Source organism: Athene cunicularia (assembly GCF_003259725.1).
Source record: "Athene cunicularia isolate RWA chromosome 2 unlocalized genomic scaffold, athCun1 chr2_part1, whole genome shotgun sequence".
Lineage (NCBI taxonomy): Eukaryota > Metazoa > Chordata > Aves > Strigiformes > Strigidae > Athene > Athene cunicularia.
Window position 1 is genome coordinate 144,083,654 of NW_020799095.1, and position 9,825 is coordinate 144,093,478.

At 39.6% G+C, this 9,825-nt stretch overlaps 1 long non-coding RNA gene across 1 annotated transcript in view; it reads right to left on the minus strand.

Annotated features, from left to right (window-relative positions):
* Positions 1 to 7,371: 7,371 nt before the first annotated feature.
* LOC113476224 overlaps positions 7,372 to 9,825 on the minus strand; it is an 18,563-nt gene continuing 16,109 nt past the window's right edge. Inside the window, exons 2-3 of the long non-coding RNA XR_003397680.1 lie at positions 8,023 to 8,106; positions 7,372 to 7,481 (exon numbers count right to left, since the gene is read on the minus strand). This is a non-coding gene — a long non-coding RNA (uncharacterized LOC113476224). The remainder of the gene's footprint in view (positions 7,482 to 8,022; positions 8,107 to 9,825) is intronic.

The window sequence follows — 9,825 nt, forward strand, 5'->3', positions numbered from 1 at the left end:
CTGTTAAAGTTGAATTGTTCCTCTTTGGTCTGAGGTTATTGAGCTCGAGCACTAGTCTTTGGACTGTAAAATAACCTCATCTGCTATCCTAAACAAATCCTACTCCAGAGAGCGTGGACAAAAGCTGGACATATTGCTAGAGACGTAATTTCCTTAATACTATTTAGAGAAAATTTAAACTGAAAAATTGAAGAGCATGTTCAACAAAGAAAAAGAGGAGGCAGGCCAGGGAAACTGGAGCAGTCAAGAGTGACAGAAATATATAAAAAATAGAACGAATACAGAAGAATACCGGGAAATAAAGAGAACCGCACAAGGCCTAAAGATGAAACAGGAGGATCAATAGCTACTGATCATAATTGCCTATTAGTCTGTTTTTTTGACAGTTCTTAAATTGTTAGCTTTATTAAAGAGAATACGGTGCTCACTTTTGCTTCTTTGAAGCAGCATTTCCTTTTCCCTTACACAAATGCTATTACAGAAAATAGCCCTATGGGCATGACCTCTTTAGGCTTGGATTATCTTCACTTAAATTCACTGGCAGCAAGATTAGTTAATTAATATGTTAATAAAAAATAAATGATACAATTTGCTTGTAAAAATGTGCTTACATTTAAACTAGTCAAATTATATAACTGTTTCAGATAGCTCTTAGTGGATTTCAGATTCAACCATATTTCCTGTTTTGAATTGCGATCAGTATCTGAGATTCACTTCTAAATTTGTAAGATGCACCTCTCTATAAATTGTCACTAACTGAAATCACTGTTTCACTTCACAAATGTCAGAGAATAATCAGCATAGTGTGAAAGTTATATTTCACGGCGTCTGCTCTAACACTATCTTAGTCTCTGCTAGATCCTGGGGGAGGCTGTGCCGCAGCCTTTCTCGCATGTAAGGCTTGCCAATAGAAGTTATGCTTATCTCACTTCTCTTGGTATTCTGATGTGAAATGCATCTCTGTGTCCATCCTGGGACAAGGCAGTGCGGGTGAGGAGTGTGTAAGCAGCCCTGGAAAGCACACTCCTACTGACGATACACAGGGAAGTTGTGCTGTCTTGCCATCCCACCCAGTGATTCAGTCTACAAATCCATTTGATCCCCTGGCCTTTTTTTACTGTGACTGCCAACAGGAGAGTTAATTACAGCAAACTGATAATATTTCTGCAATATTGGTGATTGATAGTCACCATGCTTAGGGAGAGGCTAAGGAACGTAGCAACGACAACACAAACTGCTCATACAGGTGTGTTGCAATAAGCTGAAGAGCAACTATGGTATTTTTCATTTTATAGTACTCTAATTTAGATTGAGATCATCAGTTCATTCACACGAGCAGAGCAGTAGTCATCAGGTGATGATGACTACTGTTATCATTTCGAGCTTTCAAACATTACAGATATGTGCCAGAGGTGAAGAGCTACACTGCACTTGCATGGCTCTTCGCGTCATCAATGCAATTAACTGTTTAAACCTCAGAGCAGTGAGGCAGAGAACGCTATAGATAAGCAGACATGCAGGAGGCTGTGGCCCAAAAGCAGGGCTGTAGTTTTTTCTGTCTGGCTCTAGTCATGCCAAGTCAGCTCTTCAGGGTACCAACACCTCCGCTGTGCTGAAGCTGGTAGTGGATCTCCTGGGGGTTAGGATTAGGCTGCCCACAGAGAGCAGCCCGGGACCACCCCCGAGGCCACACTTGCCTGCTGCATAGATAGCCAGCTCACAAATACAAACTCAGGTGTGGTTTGCTGCTTGGCTTTTTAGAAACAAGCTTGACCCAGGTCCCTGGCTGTGGGCCAAATACACTGTTAAGCATGCTCAGACAAGCTGCCTTCAGGGCCATTTGCAACCTGTCAGTGTGGTGGTGAGTTGTTTGCTGAAGAAGGAAATCGCTGTGCACATGCCTACTGTGCAGATGACTCCATTTGATTAGTACGTAGTCATGCCAGGATCTCACATGTCAAATTTCTTTTTCTTTCTTCCCAAGTATGAAAGAGATGATGCCACTTTGCAAATAAGGGTTTACACCTACATTCATTTCATTACTTTCAAGGTTCCCATATTGGCTATTATTGCTCATAAAAGTGGTGTAGATCAGGAATTAATGTTTAATTAAAACATCAAATCATTGAAATACACTTGCTATTGTTAGTAAACTATATAGTTGTTCTTTTTATGTTCCTTAGCACCTTCACAAACACGAAGAGTATCACCAGCTCAGCAGCAAATAGCAACAGAACTAGTGGCATGCTAGAACTCATTAGGAAAATATCCTTAGGCTATGCTGCTCTACTATACTGCTATTCTGAATAAATTTGTGGTTTGGTGTTACATTCATCCATTTCAGCTAAACACAGCAGTCAGCATTATTTCCCATCCTCCTTCCTATCCTAACTCACTGTGTGGGATCACTGTATGGCATAAGGCAGCCATGTCATTTGATCCCTGATAAAGTTGATTTGGGATTCCTTGAGAAAACGTATATATGGCAAATTGCTGTTGCAACATTATTATAATTTAATTTTCAGATTACTTCTGACAAAATTAATGGGAAATGCTTATTTAAATTTATAGCCATAAGTACTAGAATATCCACAAATGTTTCTGAACATCAACTCTTCTCATTTGAGTTAAATGTTGGGCTTAGAGGATACAAGGAGCTTCAAATCAACAAGAATCTCAGGAGGGTAAATTTGGCTTTTGGTTTTGGAGTACCTGGTGCTAAAACTCAGTAACTTTTTTTATTAATGGAACTCCCTTAGTTTTGTTCTGAAAAGCAAAACCACATCACTTATGTAAAGACATGTAACATCATCACTTCATACTTCTGCAGGAAATGTTCAGTCTGGAGGAGTTTCACCTCCTGGAGCAGTTTCACCTCCTGGAGCAATGTCCTCTCAGAGGATGGTCCTGTCGGCTGACTGAGCCTTGTACAAAATGTAACAACTACATATTTTAACCTGCAGCATGTTTACACTTTTAATATCAGATAAGTGTGTGATGTACTCAGAGGAAAAGGCAAAATCTATTTTAAACATTGAAGCCTACATCACACGTTGTGACTGGTGCTAATTTGCTTGAAGGGAACTTACATGGTAAACTGCAAAGTGTTTCTTCTTGTGAAAGAAGGATGTTGGACTTGACATTTGCAAACAAATCTTTGAAGTGATTGTGTTATGGGGACAGAATAGTCAGGTAACTTTCCAGTCCAGGAAAAATATTCTTATCTAAATCATATCGCTCTACAGGCAGAAAACCAAAATCCAGTTCCAGCAAACATGCTGATTGCAATTCTGTATTTTTAAGCGGCAGTGTCTACCAATTTGGCTTATGGACTACATGAGCTGCATCAACAATTTCTGTTGCTGTTGTGACTGTTTTGAACGCAAGAATCAACTGATTTAAATTTTAATACTGGTATCTCCAAGCATTTGTCTTCATTTGGTATTTAAAATTAGGTAAGAAAACATAAGCAACCATCTCAGAAACTACAGTATTAGTTTAAAAGCCTGTTAGCACTAGAAATAATGGCTTAAACAAAAGGTTCTTTTTGCATTCTTTCAATATTAGTATGATAGCAAAAAGAGATCTCATCGTGTTATTATAAATGACATTTTGGTAACACTTAAGATCTTGCCTTTTTAACACTATATGCACCAAATGAAAAAGATTAAATCAAAACAGCTGAAACATATCACTGAACAATATATTTTGCATCTTATTTACTTGAATGTCCTATGCAAGGAGTGTGACTGAAAGATAGGTAAGCTTAAATAGCCATCTCAAAGGACAGCTGAAAATAACAGCGCTGAAAATGAAGTGCAGCATTGAGTTACACAAGATTAAGCTGACTAATCTGCTGATTCAGTTTTGCCTTTGTATTTTGGTTTTGTCATGCAAGATCAAGAGTCATGCAGACAAACACGTAATGGCATTCCAGGCTCACAGTAACAACAACAAGCAATGGGCTGTCCCCCTACAACTTCTGCATCCTCCAAAGATGATAAAAGCAAAATGCTCACCAGCAGCAAGAGGCAGCAGGCTAAAGACAGGGAAGGCATGCTATGCTCTTTTTGTTGTTGTTGTTGCAGGTGTGCTGAATTTGGTATCTTTTTGGCACAGAGGTTTTTTGTTAGAGATGCTCATGTAATAAACCTTACTTCAGTTCATAGGAAGCGTAATACTGTGTATGTCAGGAGATATCAGATTCAAATAGAGTCCGTAAAACATCTACAGAATATAAAAACCCAGCAGTATATTCTTCTATAAGGACTATGTCTTGGGCAGTCCAAAGATACCAAACTCTTATGAATGCTGATGGATTAAGGAAGCTATCAGCGGAGCCTATGGCGAATTTAACCTTTGCCCACAGTGCAAACAGGAGCCTGCTCACTGCTCACAGAGACAGCTGCGCAAGGACTGCCAACCCCAGGGGAGCTGCTCTCCCAGCAGTACCCACCAGCGCCGATGGTGAGGGTCAGGACCAGCATGGAGGGAATCTGTGAGTGCTTACCCTTGCATTCCCAACCTAGAGCGAATCCTTGGAGGATTGCTGGGAAGGGCACAGCACACACGTTAGCATCAGATCAAGCCATGCTAGGGGGATTGCCAAAGCACAAGACAAAGCCAATGTCATGAGAGGTACTCTGCGATTGAAACATGAGAAATAAAAGTCCTTCCAAAGTAGGAATCATACCAGCTGAATACATTCTTTTTTCTTTTTCTTTTTCTTTTTTTTTTTTTTAATATGAGAAATAGCAATGACTAAAATCAAAGCATGATGCTGCAGAAATGAACATGTTGCAGGGCAGCTGGCATAGCAGGCTCTCCAAAATAAAAAGATAATGAAATAAAGCCTCAACCCGCACCGCAAACATTTCAATATTTTCTCTTTCCCTCTGGAAATGATACGGCTGTGTCATTATCCAGGCACATCTCTGGTTCTACCTAAGCTGCTAAATGTATGCTGATGGCAGGATGCATCTTGCCTGCAGTAAAACTGGAGGTTCAGGCCAAAATGAACCTGGGAAGCAGTTTGAAAATGAAATAAAGGCTCTGTAGACCTGGGCTCATGTCCTTGAGCTGCCACTCACGGCTGTGACATGGCATTTGATCTCTGTGTGCATCATTCCCTATCTGTGGAAGGCAGACAATTACATATATTTTTCTAGGTGAAAGCACATTGGTCTTTTCCACCTGAGTAGTGTTAAGAGTTTAAAAAAATAGCTGAAGGATGAGAAGGGCTCTCAGGCCAAACATTTTCATCAGCATTTTACTGGATAGAAAAAAAAGGATTGGCAGGTGAATGGAAATGTTTCTACTAGTTTTTCATGATGTGAAAATATAAACCAGAGAGATCTGGTTTTGTGAGGGTTTTTCTTTCCTTCTGTATTATGTATTAGTCTATTCAACCAAGTAGTAAGCAATACACAAGAGACAATGCCCTCAAGTTGCTCCAGGGGAAGTTTAGACTGGTTATTAGGAATTTTTTCTTTCCAGAAGGGGTTGTTGGGTGTTGGAATGGGCTGCCCAGGGAGGTGGTGGAGACCCCATTCCTGGAGGGGTTTAAGAGTTGGGTCGACATAGCGCTGAGGGATCTGGTGTAGTTGGGAACTGTCAGTGTGAGGTTAATGGTTGGACTGGATGGTCTTTAAGGTCTTTTCCAACCTAGACGATTCTGTGATTCTGAATTTATTAGCATTAGAGCAGTATTTAGTGCAAGAAGAGGGACTGAGGCCCCATCATGCTAAAGAGATACACAGAAGTCATTTGTGGTTTTACACAGGCTTTTCTAAGACACAGTTTGCAGACGTGCACATGTATGGGCCTACTGAGTGAAAGTTCAAAAGCTGGCTTATAGTGTTGACTAAGCATACTTCATTTCTTAATTTCCTAAAGAGTACCTTGTTAGAGAAATGCTGGAAATAAATCTGCAGATGTTGGATGTTATAAAAAAAGGCCTTTGCCAACCGCTGAACTACTAGCACATCTGCATTTCCTTTACATAAGCCTCTATTTTTAAGGATGTGTCACTTGGCAAGATTCTATACTTGAACTTAGCATTGGAAATTTTCACTTCAGGAAGGATGTCTTTTGGGTTTGGGTGGTTTTTTTGTTGTTGTTGTTTGGGGTTTTTTTTGTTTGTTTCCTTTTTAATTAAGCAGATCGATATGTTTGTCAATATGTAAGACCTGAAATAATTTGAGGCATATCTGCTTTAATGGTCAAAGGCTTGTCATCAAGCGAAAATTACACATATTTAAAATCAGGATCTTAATCTGTTATTAAAGTAGACATTTGAATGGTGTAGTTGTGGGGTTGTGTTAAAACCCAGGACAGCAAACAACCATCTGGGAGCTTCTGGAAACTGGTCTTGCTGCATGGACCTAGTCTCCATTGGGTCAGTGTTCACACGGTGCTAAATGAAATAAAGAGGTTTGGAATTTAAGTCTAGAAGTACGTCACAGCAGCACCTCTCTCTGTTCATTCATTTGCTTCTACTTTTACCCACGTAAAATCTGCTTGCTGCTTCCTAAATTAACTGGCTTTCCTTGACTGCCATAGAGGGTGATCATCTGCTCATCTGTCCTGTCCCTAATGATTTTTTCGATGCATTGCCAATCCCAGAGAATTTGAAGGGCAGGCAGGAGAGATGTCAAAATTCTTCAGTTCCTAGAAGTTTTGTGGGAAAATAAAAATGAGCAAATGAAAAAGATGCTTCTTTCCCCTATGGGTAGAAAAGGCTCACCCTCATCTTGTTCTTTAGGCTCACCCTCATCTTGTTCTTTATCAAGATAATCAGAGCAGAAGAAATATCCTGTAAGTGTCCCAGTCATGGGAAGTTTCACTGATGGTTTGTATCTCAGGAGCTGTAGTCAAGACCCAAAGCTGTAGGATATCAGGTTTCATTAATTTCAGTGATCTCACCACTACTTATTTGCTTGTTGGTAGCGGTGTTCTGTTTTATTTTATTCCTCCAAGAAAATCTAAGAACAGTAGGACATAAAAACTTAAATCCTGTTTCAAAATCAAATAGAAATATCCAGCTTAATAGCTTCATACTTTTCAAAAGATGATTATTTGACTTCTGGTCTCTTGCTTATTTAAGGCATCATGGGCTTAAAAAGGAAAAATATGCATAGCCATGTGACAAAGCAAATGCACCAAAGGGAGATTTATGCAGTTTTCAGAAGATCAGCAGCAGTGATTCACCCCTCTTGGCTGGGCTGAAGTGCAATATGGTCAACTGTTTCCCCCAGGGAAGAAGAAAAGATGAAAGTCCCACACTGCTGCGATGGCCATGCAGGGAGCAGTGACCTGTGCCGGGATAGCTCCAGCCAGTGCACCAGGTACAAAGAAAACTTCAGCCTTAACTATCAATGTTGTTGTAGGGGGTTCAAGTCAGGCAATCCAAATGTAGCTTTTAGTGGTTGAATGAAACACGGCAAAAACTTTTTAAAACAAGAGCACTCACCATCCAGAGACTGAATAAACAAAAGCATATTTAGACAACTGTGTGCTATTCAGCACTTTACAACGCTTGAAGAAGAGAGTCCCTCCTCTTTCAAGCCCCCACACAAATCTTGCCACAGATTTTTCAGGCTGATCTCAGAGATTTGTTGTTTTCAAAGTTAAAACAACATCAGTTACCAGATCTAGATGAGCTGAAAGGAGTTACAAACAGTGTCTTTTTTATACCCTTCCCCCTTCATCCAGCTTTGAAAGCTACGAAAGCAAAGCCAAATACATAATAAATGTTAGTGTTTGCTCCAGTACTTGCTCAGAGTCAATGTTTTGTAAGGATTTACTGATTTCTTGGAATTTTTGATCATTGGAAGGATCAATAGGCTTTTCTGAAAAACACTCGCTGTAGTAATGTCCAAAGTGGCATTAAGCAGAAAAAAACCCTACTGTCAGGTATTGCAGTTGATAAAACCAATTTCTTATAGGCTTGTTTTTCATAGATTCTGGTCTGCTTTTTACTCTTTAAAAGTTACTTATATTTATGTCTTTTTTCTTTCTTACCGATTCCATAGTGAATCTCTTGAAGAAAAACTTGAAAGCCTGGAAGCTGAAGATCTCATGTCTCATCTGTCACGACAAGAAACCCTCCTAGATGAGGCAAAAAGATCAAGTAAGTAAAACTGACCCAAGCTATGGGATTGACAAGATCACTTAGTCAGTTTGAAACAATGTCTATTAATTCTTCAGTGATAGCAGTTTATCATACGTTACTTGATTACATTTGATAGCATGAGTTTCATTGTGGTAAACAGATCTATTAGAAATTGCCTGCAAATAACACCTTGTTAAAAATTGCTACAGGAGAGTTTCATTTAGCCGACCGGAAAAACTCTCTGTCTAACTCAATGTGGCAACTACTCACTCAGTGACACTGAATGCAGAGCTGGTAACTTTGCCTGTCCAAGTTGTCTGACACTTCAGAAGACCCTGTTTTCAGATATAACTTCAGTCCATTCAGGCTGAAAATTTCCATGTCAGGTGTACTCACCAGACTGATCTTTTTTTTGAAGATGAAGATATGATTTGAAGGATAAAGAGACTGGGAGCAAAAAATGGCCTGACAGGGAAGAATTCTGCATGTAGGAGAGGAGAGGAGGGTGCAGAGAGATGGTCATACCAGGACACAGACAAGTGGTTTCACAGTTTTTCATCAGACATCTCTACTATTATGTTGCATACTATTTCCAGTTTAAGACTTGTGTTGCTGCGGGGGAAGGAAGGTGATAAGAGATACTGCAGAGCCTCTGGGGGGGGTGAGAAACAGAGTCAAGATGCCATCTTGACATGGCCCAAATTGTATTATTGTCCCTGGGTCAAGAGTTTCATAAAAGCTGTATTTAGCCTAAAAAAACTGTTTAACTGGACAAAACACTTGCACAGGCATAAGGCCTGAGGAATTCGCCATCTGAATGATGCTCTAATATCTTGTCCAAGGTCACCAAGTCAGGGTGTTGAACCCACATGAGCACATTCATCATTGGACCACCTTTCTTCTCTCTAGGAGAGCCACATATGCTTCCTTCTCAGCATTGCTTCTCATCAATCAATCCTGATAACTTCAACCAGCTTGATTTCTTTATATTTTTCTGGATTTCTTTCATATTTAATTTTATTTGTTGGTTGCTGTAGTGCTGAGAGGCTCAGAAATGAGTAGGAGACGTAGAAAGGGAGTATAATCATCATGAACCACTGAGATCTAACCACAAATCCTAGTAATGCTGCCTAGAGCAAATGACTCATTAAATAATATTCAGTAGCTTCTTATAGCAGACATAAGAATATTCTGTGACTATTTGGACTTATGAAAAATAAATTACCATCAATTCAAAATATAATGTAAATCATAGTTACTTGTGAACTCAGGTCAGCATTCGATTTAGGAAGCAATGATCCATTATATATTTTTTTGCTTTGATTTGATTAGCATAAACCTGTAATCACGCAGGTGACTGCTTTGCCTAAGGAGATGGATAATATCATTAAAAAGAACAGATGTGCTGTAAAGTTAAACAACAAGCAGACATGTCATCATGGGTTGAGTCAGATCCAGGGTTGCCAGTGGCTGTGGTTTTGTTGTAAGATAGTGGTACTTGTTTGTCTGCTGGTGGAGGCATTTCCCAGTCCACAAAAAACAACGCAGCACCCAGGTTTTCTTCTAACACCTTTTTCCTACATGTAATGTAATATTCAAGCATAATATCCCTGGTTTAAGGTTGATGAGAAGTTCTCCTCTTATATCCTTGCCTTTGTATCAAAGGACACACCTTTTCCTTATGGAAAGAGCCTGTAACCATTTCTTCTCCT